Source organism: Tenrec ecaudatus, unplaced genomic scaffold, assembly GCF_050624435.1.
Source record: "Tenrec ecaudatus isolate mTenEca1 unplaced genomic scaffold, mTenEca1.hap1 Scaffold_60, whole genome shotgun sequence".
NCBI lineage: Eukaryota > Metazoa > Chordata > Mammalia > Afrosoricida > Tenrecidae > Tenrec > Tenrec ecaudatus.
In genome coordinates this window covers 232,996-252,703 of record NW_027459484.1, presented here as the reverse complement: position 1 = coordinate 252,703, position 19,708 = coordinate 232,996, and the positions used below count along the sequence as shown (strand labels likewise).

The 19,708-nt window shown below is 42.3% G+C and overlaps 1 long non-coding RNA gene across 2 annotated transcripts in view; it reads right to left on the bottom strand.

Annotated features, from left to right (window-relative positions):
• Positions 1-19,708, bottom strand: part of LOC142436753 (uncharacterized) — a 65,368-nt gene that overhangs the window by 13,025 nt on the left and 32,635 nt on the right. The window contains exons 3-4 of one of the 2 annotated variants that reach the window (XR_012782097.1): positions 7,130-7,330; positions 1,011-1,156 (exon numbers count right to left, since the gene is read on the bottom strand). This is a non-coding gene — a long non-coding RNA (uncharacterized LOC142436753). The remainder of the gene's footprint in view (positions 1-1,010; positions 1,157-7,129; positions 7,331-19,708) is intronic. The other variant, XR_012782096.1, reaches the window with a different exon arrangement.

The following is a 19,708-nucleotide window of genomic DNA, read 5'->3' as shown; positions in this document are numbered from 1 at the left end:
GGAAAAGTGACTTCTTTGTCAAACATAATTTGAGGAGAGCATTTATTGAACTTTAAGAGACAACAAAAGATACGCACACACATCATATGGATAAGGGAGGCCATTAGCAGTTCAAATGCAACTGAGGATTCAGAGTCGGGACCCTAGATAAATAGGACACAGAACAAAAGGCCATGTCACAGATCATGATTGGTGGCAAAGCAATACATCAGATACAGGTGGGACTGCAGCAGCAGGAATGGGACCATAATTGGGACATGCACATTATTAGATAGAAAGACTTAAAAGATTGGTCCAGGGCCTTCAAACTGAGGCAATCAAGGCCAGACTCATAACAATGGCCCCTGTGCTGTCCTCGCTTAGGTGAGCTCCATCAAGGATACATCTAGGCAGGCCCTTGGAGGGGGATGGATGGAGAGGAGTGCAGGCAATCTATTTTGTAAGGCATTTTCCGCAAGGGTAAGATGATCTACATTCTTGGCTAATTATCAAAAGGAATTCAATGGAGGCTTAATCAAACTGGGGAGGCAGCAAATGGACAGAGTTGTCACTGTCATCAGCAATGCAAACCTTAAACCCAACTCAGTGCCACAGAGTGGATTCTGGTTACAGTGACCCTTTAAAGGGAGGTGGAATGGCCCCTTGTGGATTTCGGTGACTATAACTCTTACCAAGATTGGAAACCTTGTTTTTCTCCTCAGGGGTGACTTGTAATTCTGAACTGCTGACCTTGCAGTTAGCAGTCCAATCTGTAACCACTATGCCACCCGCCTTTTGCAAATTGGAGTGCTCACAATTTAAGTTCTAATACAATTATACATGGTTACATTATCAGCAAATTCTATCATTCCGGGAGATGCGCAAATTGCTCGGACCCCGACCAATGGGGCAGCCTGGGTTCTTGTACACTGGTGTTTCCTGGGTTCAGACCCCAGAAAGCTCAGATCCCTCCTGCTTCCCCTCAAACTCCTCTGCCCAGTGCTGACCCCAGGAACCCCAGGGATGCTCACCCTGCTTGGAGTCAGGTGAATGGATTTGGTTCACGACCCAGTCAGAAGTTGAAGTCCTTCCTTGTCATGCTTCAATGTGCAAGACACTAGTACCAGATTTCTAGCTCCCTAGACTGGACTGTATTTCTCTGTGGCAAATCTTTGTTCTGAAACAGAAGAGGAGGCAATGTTGAAAAAGGCATATCACTTTCTTGGCCTGTACTTCTTGCGCTAAATAGTGACCACCCCCACCACCTGGGATCAAAATCCTGCTCAAAGCTGAGGGTTTGCATTAAACAAGGGTCCACTCTATCTTTGCAGAGCAATTTTACTAATTTCCCAAATATCATGATCAACTTTGGATCCACAAAGTGGAAGTACTTAAGGCCTCAAATTTCTCAAGCTCCATTGAAGGTAAATATCTTCTTTTCACCAGCAATCTAACTGAAGAACGGAATATTTTATGAAGAATGTTCTTTAAAAGCCCATAACGGAACCTCAGACCAAAACCCTTGACATATCTGGTGAAAGTGATCAAGCTGAATCACGCTCATATCTGCCACTCCAACTCAGGCTGAGCTTCTCATTAAGTAAAACCTACTCCAATCCCCTTGCATCCTGGGTATTCTTTACAATATCTATTGTGTGAAGAAATCCCTATGGTTGGGTAGCCCATTTATGCACAATAGTGTAGTAACTAGAGAAAGTTTTTGTACAGGTGGACAACAAGAGACAGAGCGACACCAATAGCACATCCTAGAGGTACCTTGGCCAAGATAGAGATATTCTAAACAAGAAAACAAGCCAGGGGAATCCTTATTTGCTACTCTCTTAAGCTCTTGTGTTTACAGATGTCCGATTTTAAAGCCTTTGGGAAAGACTGCAGCTTACAGTCATGGAATGGCAAGGGGTCATGGTAAGAGCCAAGGTGAGGGAAGATGCTTAAAAATGCAAGATGTATCCAGAAAAGAGATGACTGATCAAACCATTTTGTCATCTTGACCTAAATTCTGGATTCCAAGCTTTCTAGGTAATGCTGACTGATGGCAAACAACACACACTGTAGTAGTGGGCTTATTGGCTTGGGTTCAAGGATGTCCCATCCATAGTCTCAGGTGTGAGTGACGATTTGTCCCGTCAAGAGGGGTGTAAATCATTTATCACTCTAGAGGATCCAGCCAGAGCAAGTGATCTATGAGAGTCGAGTGGGTTTCAGGATGTTCAGAAAGTTTACAATCAACTGAATCACAATTCAATTCCATGAGAAACTTCAAGGCTAACTGTAAGACAGATTAAAGTTGAAGATTCTGGCAGCTAGACAGGAGAGTATTCACGCAATATGAATAGACGCTTTATTCTTTTTGTCTAAGTTCACGTTATTGGGTGAAACATAACAATAATTGTCAGAGTAACCTTATTAATATTTTCTATGAGACCAGTAATAACCTGTAAACAAGGTCAGATAATGATACTTCAAGAAAACTGTAGAGCAATATTGATAATGGATCTACATGAAAAAGTTCTTGAAAACATTGGGAATAGAGTCAGAAAACACATGAAAATAATTACACATGATAATTAAGTAGAATCTATCCTAGAGTTGATTTAATATAAGAAAATGAGCACTGTAATATATACCAATTAATGTAAAAAAGAATTAATAATCTAAATAGACACAAAACTTACTAAACAAAGTCAAAGACTTTTCATGCTAAGGAAAAATAACTCTACAAATCTAACATAAAACAAATATAGTTCAAAATGTTAATATGCTAATATACATTCCTAAAAAGAAAAAGTCATACTTGAAAAAACATCACCCCACGTCAGAAAAAGGACAACCATAAATGTCCACTTTTACCAGTGATATTAAAAATTGACTGTATGTTCTAACTAGAGCTACCAGGTTCACTTTTTTTTAAGGAAGAGGCTTCCAAAAAGACATAAAAATTCCTTTAATCATAATTTAATTATCACATCCATAAAATATTCACGATATGCCATGAATAGCTAATAAATGCTAAAACATTGTAGGCTACATTTAAACACGCTGAAATAACTCTTGGTACTTAACTCCCTAACTATTAATTGTTAATCAGAAGTGGAAGGGGAAGGTGGGGGGAGAAAGAGGGAACCTATCACAATGATCTACGTATAACTCCCTCCCCAGGGGGATAGACAACAGAAAAGTGGGTGAAGGAAGACATAGGGCAGTGTAAGAGATGAACAAATAATACTTTACAAATTATCAAGGGTTCATGAGGAGGGGGGAATAAAAATGAGAAGCTGACAGCAAGGGCTCAAGTAGAAAGAAAATGCTTTGAGAATGAGTATGCCAACAAATGTACTAATGTGCTTGACACAATGGATGGAGGTGTGGATTATGATAAGAGTTCTACAAGACCCAATAAAGTGATTTAATAAAAAAAGAAATACAGCATGATCAAAATTATAGCATTTATCTTACAGAAAAGGAAGTACAAATGTATTCAGATTAAAACCCTGAAACAGGGAATTTGTTTCCACCCATTCTGTGATGAAAGCATGAATTTAGAGTCCTGTAGTTTTCTGTAGTGTTGAAGGTCCTCATATACTGATGAATTAATAAACTAAACCAAGGCATTCGTGTGCACATATAATATTAGAGTGACTATATAGACACACATATATGTATGTGATACACACACATATATGTATGTGATACACACACATATATCAAGCTGGACAACAGATAGGATTGATGCTCACCCAAAAACTGAAGTTTGGGGACTTGAACACACTGAGCCATGGATGCTCTAGGTAGCATTGGACCCATGGGCTTCAGTTGGACTGGGCTGGGATGTTCTCTTGATGAAAAGCTCTCTCTTATGCATATGTCAGTGTCTATAGTTTTATTTTTCTAGAGAACCCAGCCTAAGGCAGATCCCCATCACATTAGTGTCATATGAGGGCGAAAAGGTGTACCTGACATGCTGCTCTTGGAGAAAAACACATCACAAGGAAAGTGTGAAAAGATAATCAACAATTCCCTGACACTGAGCCAGTCCTATGCTCCTCTAGGTCTGTGGAATTTTGGTGGAAGAAAATCTATTTATAACAAAAATATCAGAGGGGCCAGCCCCAATCCCAACTAAGAGGACAGCTGCCCCTTCCCCCAGAAGAATTTACTTCAGAGGACAACACTGAAGCTACAGCTCAGGGAAAGGGACATGTCTGATCAGAGCACACGGGAGAAAATGAAGGGGGAGGAAGAGAGAGTGGAGCACACATCCTGGCCCACCAAGCTTTGAGGACAATATGCCTGCTCTGAGCAGCCCATGCAAAAAGAAGCACTATGGCTGCCCCGACTATGAGTCATGACATCCCTCACTGACCTATAGCCCTATAGGGGACAACACTGGAGACAGTTTGGGAATTGCATCCGATCTGACCCCACCACACCCAGGCAAAACACTAAGGGTGTTGTGCAACAGAACAGCAAGGGAAGTAGAGCAAGGAAGTCCCAAGAGTACCAAAATTAGACTCGGGGGCCAAAGCGTGGCACCCCATCAGACTCCACAGAAAAGCACTCCTAAAGGTCAACATAGAGACCTCTAACTTTTTACAGGCTTTTCTCTTTTTTCCCTTTTTTTCTTGTTGCTGTTGTTTTGTTTTCTTTTGTCATTTTGTTTTGCTCTTTTGTGTGTATGTGTGCTTGTGTGTGTGTATGTGTGTGTGTGTGTGTGTGTGTGTGTGTGCATATTATATCTGCACTTCTAACTAGATAATATAGGCCAGATAAACAATCTGGAGGAGAAAGCAACAGGACCCATGGTTGGGGCGGGGAGCATGACATGGGAGAAGGGGAGGTGGGGGAAAGAAAGTGGTGTTAACCAACCCAGGGAAAAGGGAACAATCAATAAGTGATCCAAAATAGTGGGAAACAGAAAGATTTCTCCAAGTCATCTCCCCCAAATATATGTTAGACTTAGGACACTGCTCACAATTAATGGTAAATAATTGTCAAGTTACCTCCCTGAAGGCAATCAGCTGTCAGAGGACTGTCTAGTCCCACCACATATAGGGCCCATCCCTGCTGTTAAGGACAATGGGATACTTCCCCCTAAAGGCTTCAATTTAGACCCTGCAAGGTGGGTTTACAGTACACCTTACTGATAATGATTTCTACAGTGAACCAGAGAACAGGTCAAACCTGCTCAGTGACATCCAAAGTTAGGCTGCCATGCTGAATCTCGGGTCCGCCCATCTTGTCACATGCACACCCTTACTCCCTCCTCTTCCAACAGCATATGAACCCCTACAGCATCCCACTCCCATTACTATATTACCTATAGCACAACACTTTCCTGTGATGGATTTCTTCACCTGTAATTAGGGGGCCTGCACATCCCCAGATGATATAAAAGCCTTGGTTAGCAATAAATATTTCTCTCCCCATGTGGACCACCAAGTGAGGCTGAGGTGAACATGCAACTATGAAATGTGTCTGACTCCATTATTTCAATCCCTCTTCTATCTCTCATGCTCCCTATGACTTTACTATAATCTTTATTTATTATCACTGTACAATTGCACCAACCGACCCGCTGTGATGTGTTAGGGTCTGGCCTTTCCCCTGACACAAAATAAGTGGCAAGGAGGGTGTAAGATGCCTGGTAGGGATTGATCAAGGCAATGTAACTGAGAAGAATTACTGAAACCCTGAAATTACTGAACTACAGACAGAGCATGATAGTGGGACAAGAGGAAAGTAAAAGGAAATAGAGGAAAGAACTAGGAGACAAAGAGCATTTACAGAAGTCTAAATACAAGCATGTGCATATGTAAATATATTTATATTAGGGTGGGGAAATAGATCTAGGTGCATATATTAATAGGTTTAGTATTACGGTATCAGATGGACATTGGGCCTCCATGCAAGTGCTCCCTCAATGCAAGAACACTTTGTTCTATTACCTGGCATTCCACGATGCTCACCTTCCTAAGATGATAGCTGAAGACAACTGTGTGCAAAGAAAATGTGAAGAAAACTGATGGAGCCCAGCTACCAAAAGATATAGCATATGGGATCTTAAAGGGTTGAAGGTAAACAAGTGGCCATCTAGCTTAGAAGCAAGAAAGCCCACATGGAAAAAGCACACAACCTATGGATTGATTACAAGGTGTCGATGGGATCAGTATCGGGCATATTGTGAATGAAGGGGAGTGAAGATTGGGGATCCAAAGCCCGTCTGTCAGCAACTGGACAGCCCCTTACAGAAGGATCATAGGGAAGAGACGAGCCAGTCAGGGTACAGTGTAGACACAATGAAAATACAACTTTCCTCTACTTCCTAAATGCTCCTCCTCCCCTCCACTATCATGAACCTAATTCTCTTACAAATCCAGCTAGACCAGAGGATGCACACTGGTATAGATAGGAACCTGAAACATAGGGAATCTGGGACAGAAGATGCCTTCAGGACCAGTGGTGAGAGTGGTGCTATCATGAGGGTGAAAGGAAGGTGGGGCAGAAAGGGGGGACCCATTACAAGGATCTACATAAAACCCCCTCCCTGGGGGATGGACAACAGAAAAGTGGGTGAAGGGAGACATCGGACAGTGTAAGGATGAAAAAATAATAATTTATAAATTATCAAGGGTTCATGATGGAGAGGCAGTGAGCAGGGAGGGGGGAAATTGAGGAGCTGATACCAAGGGCTCAAGTAGAAAGCAAATGTTTTGAGGATGATAAGGTAACACATGTACAACTGTGCTTGACACACAATGGATAAATAGATAATAAATAGATAAAGCTATCATGTTAACCTTGAAAAAACACAGAGCTCTTACAAGGCACAATGCACACATAGCCTCTCTGCACCAAAGGTCAACACTCACATTTATAACACGTAAGGAAACTTAGTAGACTCATAGTCACACTTGATATAAGAAATCAGTATAACACTAAGAGCCTTATATTCATGGGGAAACATGACATCATGCTCCTGAGAGGAAAGTACTACACTTGTTTATATAACAAAGTATTCCCATTACTCAGCTCACATACTGCAATAGCATCACTGAGTATGAAACATACACAAATATACATATACACACGCACGCACACATCTTTCCGTTTTTAATGAAAATATTCATACCTACTGAGGCCAGGTTTCTAAAAGTTTCCATCATCCCGTGTCTCTATAGTTTCCTCTCAGAAAGGTCCAGCAATGCCCATTCTTCCTCGGAGAAATTCAGAGCCACCTCCTCAACAGCCACAGTGTCCTAAAACATCCCGTATATTCTGGCTTGGCAAGGTACCATGCATTCCACTATGTGAAAGGATGAAGAAGACAGTCCTGGGGAAACAGAGACTTCACATGGGCATTAGACACAGGGGTCTTGCTCTAAGGATTTCCATCAGGGTTTAGCTAACCCACTTCACCCACTAGATCAGCTGTTCTGAACCTGTGGGTTGCAACTCCTTTGGGGGTTGAACAACCCTCTCAAAGGGTTCTCCCGTTCATAACAGTAGCAAAATTACAGTAATGAAAATAATTTTTTGGTTGGGGGGTGAGCACACATGAGGAACTGTATTAAAGGGTTGCAGCATTAGGAAGGTTGAGAACCACTGCACTAGACACACTCCCTCACTAATTACATGTTATCCCAAGGACTGCATGCTTCTAGCATAATGAGTTTATCTCTGTACAGTTTGTCTGTGACCAACTGCAGCCTTATTTCTATCTAGCTGTTTCAGAATAGAGAACAGTCAGAACACATAAATCAGATGAATGATCAAAAATAAAAGCCTCGATTCCAAATTCATATCCTCTCTTCCATTGGAGGGAGGATTGAAATTAGAATATTTATCAGAACAGGAAGCACAGGGTGAAAGGAAGATGACAACTAGGAAACACTGCAGAATTTGTGCTTCTCCCTGTCGCCCCTCCTTAGCCATTGGAGAGCTGCTGGTATGAACTAACAAAGTAGGGACCCAAAGCCCTGGAGTCATGGTATCCTCTTGGAGAATTCTACGTGATCAAGAGCTGACGTGTTACCTGGTGATAGAGATGATTATTTGGGGAATTATGAAATTTTCTATAGAGTGTCTATGTTACTCGCCTACTTTCCAGTCACTCTGCAGTTGCACGCTTGTGTATTTTGTATTTTCAATGAGATAGGACAAGCTATTGAAAAGGGAAACCGGGCAAGAGTGAAAGGTAACAACAGAATATAGATACCCTCTGTACACTGGTACAGATAGGAACATGGAAACAAGGAATCCAAGGTGGATGATCCATTCAGGTCCAGTGGTGAGAGTGGCGATACCAGGAGGATGGAGGGAGGGTGGGGTGGAAAGAGCGAACTGATTACAAGGATCTACATATAACCTCCTCCCTGGGGGATTGACAACAGAAAAGTGGGTGAAGGGACATTTTGGACAGTATAAGATATGACAAAATAATAATTTATAAGTTATCAAGGGTTCATAAGGGAGGGGGTAGTGGGGAGGGAGGGGCAAAAATGAGGAGCTGATGCCAGGGGCTTAGGTAAAGTGCAAATGCTTTGAGATTGATAATGGAAATGAATGTGCAAATGTGCTTTACACAATTGATGTATGGATTGTGATGAGTTGTAATATAATGATTAAAAAAAAGAATATATGCAGATATCTTGAAAATTTTCCCACTGAGACAAAGCTACTGTCATGTAATTATTATGGACTGCTCCCCTCAAAAAATACTGGATACGCACATCAATACACACTAAGCTCATAGGATATACTGACAAAAGAGCACAATATATTCAGTATCATAATAGCATGTCCTTTTTGCTGATTGGGAAAATGTACTTAGGTTCCAATTTTCTTATAAGTTGACTGAACTTCAGTGCATTTCAATGTTAAACTGTTAGGATACTAGGACTTACATACCAGGCTTTGAGATGTTTTTCACATTTTAGATTTTTAAAGATTTTTTCACATTTGCAGATCATGGAAGGACGACTAGCTGAACATGATGACCACTAGCATTCTCTCAGCTGTGGGACTGGCCTCCATGACTTGTCATACTTTTGTTCCCGCATCTTTTCAGGAGAGACCAGTCCCTGGAGAAGGACATGGTGCTTGGTGAGGGAGAGAGAGGCAAAGAAGAGAAAGGCCTTCGCCAACATGGATCGACACAGGGGCTGTCGCAATGGCTCCAACGTGGGAACATGTGAGGATGGTGCAGGACAGGGCAGTGTGTCGCGCTGTTACATAGAGGGCTTTAGGGGCTGGAATGGACACGAAGCCACCTAACAACAACATAGAAAAGGTTGCACTTTATGCTAAGATTTCACAGCATGGCCAACTAGCTATGGCATAAAGTCGCATGAGCTGTCACGGTCACTCCACAATTCTGCTACAACAGTGTAACCTAGTGTCGACCCAATAAGCCTTTCAAAATCTCATCCACAGCAGTGCATCGGGTGCCGGGTTTTAAAGCCTTCCCTTTCCTTCATGATGAACCAAAACCAAATGGACTGCGGTCAAGTACATTTTAACTCATTTTGACCATAAAACAGGGAGTGGAACTGCTCGCTAGTGTTTCCAAGTCTGTAAATCTTCACGGGCCCACGCAGCCTCCTTGGCCTCCCTTGATGGGCCTGGAATGCTGGAGCCACAAAGGGTCTGGCCAGCGGCATCGATTAAACCAGTGAACCACTAGGGCCTCTTTCACACAACATGTTCATGATAAAACACTGCATTTATTCAGCAACCACGATTCTGAGGCAATTTCCAAAAAGATTTGGCCACATTGGCTCATTTAGTCCTCTTGTCACTCACTTTTAAGCAGATGTTGCTCCCAATGGGATAGAGCTGAAGTCACCAACATTACTCACAATTTCAGTATTGCTCAAATGAAAACTTGTTGAACCAGGTCAGCATGCAGGTCCATGTGTGTACAACTAAATGCCTGGCAATTACATTTCTGTTCATATGCCCAGAGCTTTTTATTCTGTCAGTCATCAGTTACAGAGATGATCTGGATCTTCTGTGTAGTACAAAGAGGAGACGAAGAAAACAATCTATTCAATTCAGATAACTGGAACGCATTGTCCTGGAAAAGCCAGGACCCTCAGACAATACTGCTTACCTCAGGGCCGTACAACTGGCTCTTGCATATAAGAAATTATTAGATTGATTGAGCAAATAAAAAACCATTGAGCAAATCAGAACAAAACCAGACCAATGTGTTCTGAGAGGGCACACCATTCCAAAACCAACAGTTCAACCCTGGACACATGAGGTGGCTATGAGTTGAAAACACTCCACAGTAAATAACAAGAACAAAAGCACAAGGCCAAATGATAATAACTCTTATGAGAAATGCAACAGAGGTGGAGTCTAAGCATTAACACATACATATTTACATTTCGTGAGCTAGTGTAGGGAGAAATAAAATGATCACTTTAGGAAACACTAGCCAGAGAACCCTGGCATGATAAGGAAATTCTAACAACATGGGAAGGTTCTGTGATGAATTTGCAAATGCTCAGTTCGATTTCCGTTTCTCAAACATACAGGCTAAGGAGTCAAAGAGCACCCAGGTCTTCAGGGGCCGGAGAGGGAAGCTCCATGGTCAGCCACTAAATGAAAAGCTCGTTAGCAATAAGCATTCATGGAACTTCCCACACTGGAAAATAAGTGGAGCATGAAGAAGCACCAGCAAGAAAGTAAAACAAAAGAGGCAATAGTTAAAAGAAATGCAAATGAGGACGTTCAGGTTTATGACCAATATGTGAAGAGCTCAAAGTCACCATTCCAGTCTCAGAGATAAAAGCTGACCATGTTGAAGTCAGAGTACGGAGGTCACAGGGCATGTTTTTCTTTCTGGTGTACATTTTTTTAAAAAATTACTGTCATTGAGTCAATTCTGACTCAAAGCATCCCCACAGAGCAGAGTAGAACAGGGCCTGCGCGTTTCTGAAACTGCAACTCTTTAAGGGAGTAGAAAGCCTCATCTTCTACTGTGGACCAGTGAGCAGTTTTGAATGGCTGAACATGTGGGTACCAACCCAACGCATAGCACACTACATCACCATGGGTGCACAGTGTTGTAATAAATTGGAGAAAACTAGATGGTAACTAACAACAAGAAAAGCATCCTTTTAAATGCCTCTAATTAATTACTCTAGTTAGGACCCAGAGCAAACATCTGTCCTCAATACAGAGGGGCGGTGAAAACAGGTACTCTCTCAGCTGATTTCATTGTGAAATCATTCTGTGTACCTGCCTATGGGGCCCTTTTGTTTACAAGTGGTTTTCCTTATCTGCCCTTAGTAGTCTAATCAATTGCATTCATTGAAAACAGTGATTTGAAGGATGTGATGGGATTAACTAATGGGTAGTCCAAAAGAGTTTGTTCCTAGAGGAGAAAATACCAGACCACAGGGTATTAGGAAGAAATGTACTTGCTATGTTTTAAGGATAGTCAAAGCCCAGGTTGAACAAATACATTTTTATAAGGATAAAGGAAGTCAGAAAGGTGTGTCGTTGGGATTTCAATGAAGAAATGCAAAAAGATTGAAATCAATAAAAAAGTAGCATGTTCCAAAATTTCATACCATTGTGTGCTCACTTTCCCTATAAGATCACTAAAGACAAATGGGGGATGAACAACAGAAAAGTGGGTGAAGGGAGACATCGGACACAGTGGATGGATGTATGGATAGTGATAAGAGTTGTCTGAGCCCAACGTAAATGATTAAAAAAAATAGCATGTTCCAAAAAACTCTCCTCCACTAATATATCAGTTCCCAAAACTGTCAACAAAAAATATTCTATTTTTTGCACTTCACAAGAGTCCACAAAAAATGTGAATCAAATTGCATTTAGCCTCAAATAGCTAATAAGGGGTCAAGAACAAGGGTTGGCATTGTCCGCACATAACTCCCTGCCACCACATCTGGTCCAACTCACAGCAGAGCTATCACAGAGCAGAACTCCCTGTAGGACTCCCACGCCTGCACATCTTTAGTGGAGCAGGCAGACTCATCTTCTCTGCACATTTCTGGTGAGTGTGCACAGCTGCCCTTGCAGTCAGCAGCCCAATATTTAACCCACTGGACAAAAGGACTCCTTTGTTCACGTGTCCCACATACAATAAAGTATCATTACAGGAACTCATGAAAGACCTACAGAAAAAGAAAAGCAGCTCCAGAAAGGCCCACCAATTTGTAAGGGAAGCTAATTCCTGACACATCAGGCTACACAGGGCTCTGCCTGCAAGCACTCACACTTCAAGATGCAGGTCCCTAAATGGAGTCCCTGAGTAGTGTGAGCAACAGAGTGCTCAGCTACCAAACAAATGATTAGAGACTGAAGGCAACCTTAGAAGAAATCAACAACTTCTGAAGTTAGCCAATGAAAATCTTACGGAGCATAGTTTTACTCCGAAACCACATACGGTCACCATATGGAACCCAATGGTAGGCAAAATGATTGATATTTAACAAGTATTACTTAATTGAGATACAAGGAGCTCATTGGTAGCCAATCCTTCATGCCATGAATGCACAAGGGGTTTTTGAAAAAGGCCATGGGAAAATGGAATAAAAATAATGGAATTTTTCCATTTGGAAGCTACTGCATATCTTTTCCTAATAGATTATGCTAAACAGTGCAAAATTATGCTAAATAGAATAATGTCATAAATCTTTTTAAATTCCTCAAATATTGTACATCTTTAAAGTATTTAGGATCCCTGTTCATCTTCCATGATAATTCAGAAAGAATACTAAGCTATTTACATATAGCATCTCTCTTAAAGATCTATTAAAGCTGATATTAATTTTATTCTCTATCTATGGTAAAGAGACCAGTTAGGTTACCGTATATATGTACGATACACATAAAAACTTGAGAGCTGAAAATTTACAGAATGACTTTATTTTTCTGGGTCCTGCAAATTTTACAAATTCAACTGTGTGGTTTTTCATGTTATAGTTAGAAACTCAATCTCCTTGTAGTTTTGAATTTTCCTTCTTTGATAGATTGCCAGGTTTCATAGGTTCTGGCATGTGTGTACATACACACATGTGTGTCTTGCTTAGTTTTTTATGTCCCTGAGCATGATAATGGTTACCATGGATAGGTGTTCATGGAAAGGCTGGAAGTTTGTGTCTACTCAGTCTCCAGGGAAGAAAGCCTGGGTGATGCACTTGAGAAACCAGTCACTGAAACCCCTCGGCAACATCCCTGCACTCTGACTCACATGGAGTCCCCAGGAGTTGGTGTGGGTTTGATGGCAGATGCTTGATTTGGTTCATTCCTTTGGGGGAAAAATGAATTCTGGTATCATTTGCTACTCTGCAGGCTGGCAGTTCAACCTCACCAGCACATCTGCAAAAGGAAAATGAGGCTGGTTGCTTCTGTATAGATTTTGTTATCAGATACCTATGGAGGAACACTATGAGTCAGAATTGACTGTGTGGCAGTGAGTTTGTTTTGGGGGGTGGGACAAAGTTTCTAGGTGGCACAAACAGCTTGCACTAGACTGTTCCCCTGAGGCTTGATGGGGGTAAACAGCCCGCATTACTGTGGAAGAACAGGAGATCTGCTTCCACAAACATGATGCTCCAGAAAAACTATGGAACAGTTCTGCTCTATAACACATGACATAGCCATGAGATGGAACTAACTCCATGACACCTAACCAAAGGGGAAATTGAACATGATCACATATTCTTGTCTATGTATACACATGGATATTACATTGAAATTATGACTAAATCAAAAACAAATATAATTCCCATTAAGAATCACCATGTCTGCAATGAATAACATGTCAGTGTGGCCCATCTAAATTAGTCCGTGAAGAAGCCCCACTGCTCCAGTGGTTAAAGGACTGGCAGCTCCATGAAGTGGCCATCTGGTAACGCATGATTATAGCCTAGAAACCCCAACGAGGAGTGGAAGGTGCTGTGACATCACTCACAGAATCCACTGTAGCGCAGTGGACAAAACAAGCCTCTTATCAAGAACGCGTGGATAAAAGGCTAGAACATTCAAGCATTACCATGCAGTGGGGCACAGAGAAAATAACATGCTATCTTACTATATATAACAGTTATATATCTGGAGGTTGCCTTCTATTAGAAATAATCATGACACAAATTTTAAAAGGAGGAGCTAGTAGTAGGACTCTGTTCTTGAACAGCAAATGCAAACAAATTGAAGAGCTAACATATGAAAAAAAAGTAAATCAAAAGATTAATCAGGGCCACAGGGAAAAGGATCAAATGCAAAGCTTCACTGGAGCTGGCCGCCAGGAAACAGCTGGCGCTCAATCCATCGGGCCCCAAGCGCACTACTTGAACTCTGGTTTATACAGCAAGAAACCACGAACGGTCGGGAATACTTTTCTCCTCCGATCACAACTGTACACGCTGACTAAGGGGGGTGGAGCAGCTAGGGAACTTCCTGCTGATATCCAACATGGGCATGGGCAGCAGCCCACTAACATTTTGAATCTGGTGGGTCCGGGGACCAATGCAGAAATAGCAAGCTTAAGCAATGGAAATATAGAGGCGAGTGTCAGCAGGTTAGCAAATGAGACTTAGGGTCGTTCAGTCACAGTATGCAGCCATTAGGATGTGGATGTATGTCCACTATTAATGATTTCAAAATAAATCATGTGGGGAGAGGGGGTTGGGGAGGATGGGGACCAACTCAAGCATAAGCTGGAAAATATAGAAGCTAAATTCATCTGGTTAATTAATAAACATCAGGATATTTCAAACGCTTTCTGTATCCAGTAGGATAAATGATGGATTTCAATCTATGTCACTGTGAAAATAAAATAACTGAAATTACCAAAAAGTGCTGACCTTGACCACATGTGCCACTAACTTACATCAATTCTGACTCACAGTGACCCCCGAGGACAGAGTAGAACTGCCCTGTGGATTTTCAAAACTGAAACACTACAGGGGAAGACCTATTATTTCTCCACATTAATATATAAAATGACTTGAAAATAAGTAAGTAAAATAATTGCTGGGTCCTGCAATTCAAAAGGATGTAAAAGGAAACCAAAACTCCCTATTAAAAATATGAGTGGATATTAAATCTGGGCCAGCAAGCTCTAAGAGCCAAGAAGGATCATAAGAGGGTGGCGGCAGGGGGGAAAGTGGCAGTTTGAAGAGAGATGAGCCATCAATGCAACCAATCTCTGAGATGAGGCTTATAGGGGAAACATCCCCCCCTGGGGCTCTTCACACTCCAAGTGGAAAAGTCCAGCATCCGCAGACACAAATCTCAGGAGCTGTATTAGAGATTAAAGTCTTAGCACTCCAGTGAGTAAAGCGCTATAGGATAGATGGCTGTAGATTAAGCCTCCATTGAATTCTTTCTGATCATCAAGCAAGGAAATAGATTAAATTGGCCCAGGGACAGAGGAACTGGGAAGGTGAACACCATTCACTGATCTCCAGGTAATGCAGAGGGTCCTATAGTCAGGAGCCCAAAATGCCTTAGCAGTTGAGCCCTGACTGCCTGGGTCAGAAGGACTTGGAACAATCTTGTAAAATGCTCTATCTGGCAATGAAGGTGGCTCAGTTACAGTCCTGTCCCTGCTTCTGTAGTCCCATTTATAACATGCTGTACTGATGCTCCACCAATCAGAAACGTGTGACCGTTTCCTCTGTTGCAATCTTATTTCATTCGATTCCCGACTTGACTGTTTCCCTGAACTGCACTATGATCTCCATCCGGTGATGGGTCCGTGTCTTTGTATTCTCTTTGTCTCTTTTAATAATTAATAAATGTTCTCCGTAAATTATATTTGAGATTGGAGTTCCTTTTGTAGTCCAAATCAGAGCACAAGCTAGTTTTTGATGGGCAGAAATGGTTAAGAACATGCAGTAGAGTAAAAAGGAGACCGCGTTTTAAATATAGTTTAAAGAGAACATCTATTAAATCTTATGAGACAAAGACAGCACAAGGGCACAAACACATCATCTGAATGAAGGAAGCCACCAACAGGAGGTGGAAATGGCTTCCAAGGTTCACAACTGAGATGTGAGCCAAAGAGGGTGTGGGGGAGGGGCGGGGCAAAGGAAACTCACAAAAGCATGCATCTCAATGGCAGACATTCCATCCTTAGATAGCAGGCTTACAAAATGGGTCCAGGGCCTCCTGACCAATGCAGTCAGGGAAAGGCTAAAAGCAAGTGGCTCCTGACTAGGAGTCCCCTGGACTGTCTCCAGTTTGGTGACCTCCATCAAGGACACACACTCAGGCAAACCTCCAAGAGAAACTGCTTCTCCATGGGCTGCCTGCAGAGGTGAAGCAAAGCCACCCTGCAAAGCCTGAGGGCCAGATTACCTACTACCTTGGTTCCTGGGCAGAAACCACTCAATAGAGGCTCACTCCATGTGGGGCTCTGCAATCTATGCAAGGACCAGATCTGTGCGGGGATTTGGGGCTGTCACTGCTCTGGTACCCCTTTGCAAAGCAGGGTGCTGAGAAGTTAAGCTCTAATACAGACCTCGGTCATCAGTGGGGTGGCCTGATGACTGCAAGGCTGCCTCTCCTTTCAGTAAAGGCCACTCTGGGGTCCCCATGCTCTCATGCCCGCGACCTGACACGAAGGGACAGGCCCCAGGCAACCCCCCCCCAAAAAAAAAAAACACGCAATCGCGCCTTTCTGGACGGAGGAGCTCTGAGCAGAAAAAGCGGCCAGAGTATTCCCGCGCCCGAAGGCAAAGGCCTGCAACCAATTCAATAAGGATTTAACTGGAAATGTCCCAGGGGGTCGCGGCGACCTGGAACACTGTTGTATGGGGTGCGGGAAGTGTAACGTCCACGGGAACCCGGACACAGCTGGGACTCCAGGCCTGCAGGGGATTCCGCGCCAGGGATCAGCACAGAAACACAGAAACTCACCCACAGAAGCTCTTGGGCCGCACTCTTGGATCCTTCTCACTCAGAGGAAATGGGTTCAGCAGGAAACTATCACCTGGGGAGGGGGTGGGGTGGTCTCTGTGGGAAGGGGCGGGGCCTGGAGGTAATGAGGGTGTCGTGGAGGGAGGTTCCTGGAGGTGAGGCTCAGGGCCTGGCAAGGCAAAGGATTCATTCTTAGTAGTTTCTTCTTAGTCTGGAAGCCCTGCTGAAATCTGAGCACTTTGGGTGGCCCAGCTTGCATTTGAAAAGCGTTTGCATTTGAATCCCAACACCACACAAGTCCAGGCACAAAGACAAACTGAAAGAAAAGTGATGGGTGGAAGGCATGCTTCCCAAGTGGGAATTTCCCCAAGAGACACTCCAGCAGCTAGGGCCACAGAGACACACACTTGACAGCATCTGCTGCCATCTGCTCCACCTGACCACATCTCTCCTGCTTTTCACCTGGACGCCTCTGAAACTCAGACACTGATTTCAGGCTCTGCTCCCTGTGCTTCAGGCTCTGCTCCCTGTGTATGATCAGGTGAGCATCAAGATGGGGAATCCCTGAAAATGCCAGTTATCCTGTTGTCTTCTTCTCCTCCCTTGCTCTCTCTCTCTCCCCGCACTGCTTAAGATTTATTTCCCCCCAATCTGTGGGTTCTTATGTTTACATAGGTTTTTATGAAACCTTTCTATGTGAACAAGTGTCTATTTCGACCAAGTTACAGTCAACTAATTGTCCTACACAGAATGTTTCCTTTAATATATTTCATGTGTTGAGGTCTCTCCTTTCTATTTCTATGTTATTGAGGGTTTTTATCAGGAATAGGTAGTAGATATTGTCAAATGCCTTTTACGCATCTACTAATATGATATGGTTCTTATTATTTGTCCTATTTATGTGGTTGGTTACATTAATTTTTTCTAATATCGAAACATTCTTGTATCCCTGGTAATAATCCCACTTAATCAAGTTGAAATATGAACTCAAAGTCAGGGATAGGCGCTCTCTAACTCAATCCATCCCATTTCCACAAATGTAAAGATAAACTGGTCTGATGTATGATCTACTCACTCACCTAAACCAATAGTTATGTAATCATCAAATATGTTCCTTTATTGTTAAAATATTAGTATAATATATTCTGTTGTAGAATGTATTTTATAAATAATTTTACCCCATATTCTCTGTAGTCATAAAATTTTCTTTTAAAGTTTCTCATGCATTAATAAAAAGGTTTCTTGTACAAATCTATATTTATTCAATTTTGTCCTTTACTATTGATTCATATTGCAGGTATACATATTAAAACCATGATTATATTTTTTTCAACAAGATTCTGGAATGATTATTACTTTATTGCTTATTTTAAAAAGAAACACTCTAACATTTCAGTACTTATTGTACATACAGTCCCTGTACAAGAGAGGTTGTTGTTAGGTGTCACTAAGTTAGTTCCAAATCATAGTGACCATATCACCACAGGGAGAAACACTGGCTTGCCCTAAACCGTCCTCATAATTGTTCTTATATTTGAGCCCATTGTCTCAGCCTCTTTCAATCTAAAAAGTTTTCCTCTTGTTTACCAAGCTCCATGGTTGAAGTGATATACCTCTTGTTTTTGCCTCCGGTTTGCAAATACACAAAACTCTAAAGGTTTTACATATATGGAATAAGAAAACACATTTAAAAGAACAATAAAGTCAGAGCTGTTGTGTGAATTCTGACTCATAGAACCACAGAGAGCAGAGAAACAGCTCCTTAGGCTTTTGTGTTTTACATTTTATAGAACATGTTTCATCTTTACCACAGCAAGTAGTGTCCTTATAGACAATAGTCCAAAACTAGACAGGTGATGCAGTGGTTGATTTTCTCAGTCTCAGACATGTATAAGCACCACCTGGAAGTTAAAATGTACTCGACTATCCAAGAGCTGAAGAACATATTCAGTTTATTTTGTATACAACTGTGTCGATATGGTAGAAGTGTATTGTTAATTGTTTTATGAGGCCCTGAGCACAGCTGTGAGATTCTGGTTGTAAGAGAATGACATCCTGACCCACTATCACAGTGACTCAGGCGTCACCTTTTCCGATGTGGATACTGAATGTCACAGGTTGGTGCTTTTAGCTCAGTGCTGTATGGGATATGTGACTTTGATCATACATGTAATACTAATCTAACCGTTTTTCAGGATAAGAATCTGGTGGGGGGGTTTTCCCCACTAAGACCTACACATTGCATTATTTCCAACTCATCTGAATTATTTCCTGTATGGTCAGTGTTATGAAGAACAAACTTTCAGATACGTTGGTGGGAATTTAAGCACCAGGAACTACTGTTTTTGATGTCTCTGCCACATCCATATTAACCTCTACCACATCCATATTTTCCTGAATATCTGTGCTTAATGAAGTCTGTCCTGACTGAATTTTCACTTATGTGTTTCCCAATCACACCCATGACTATGCTTCTCCTATTCCGGGTCACGCTGAGACAGGACAGAAGTGGCAGTGTCCTAGCCGGAAGTGAGGGTCATAGCTAGGTTCCTACTTGCTGTGCACGGTGTGGAGCCAGAGAAGTGTTGCAGCCTGAGCTCTGTGTAGTCGGCGCGCCCACGTTGGGGTCGTGTTGGTGACCAGTTGGGGTGACCTTGCCGCACACAGCAGCCTGGCTCGGGTGCAAGCACCCTTCTCCCCTCACCTCCTCTTATCCAGTACCTCTCCCCTTGTACGGTGAGATGTGGGAGGGTGTCCCAGAGACTGGTCCCATCCCCCTGTTTGGGGATTGGTTGGAATTCCT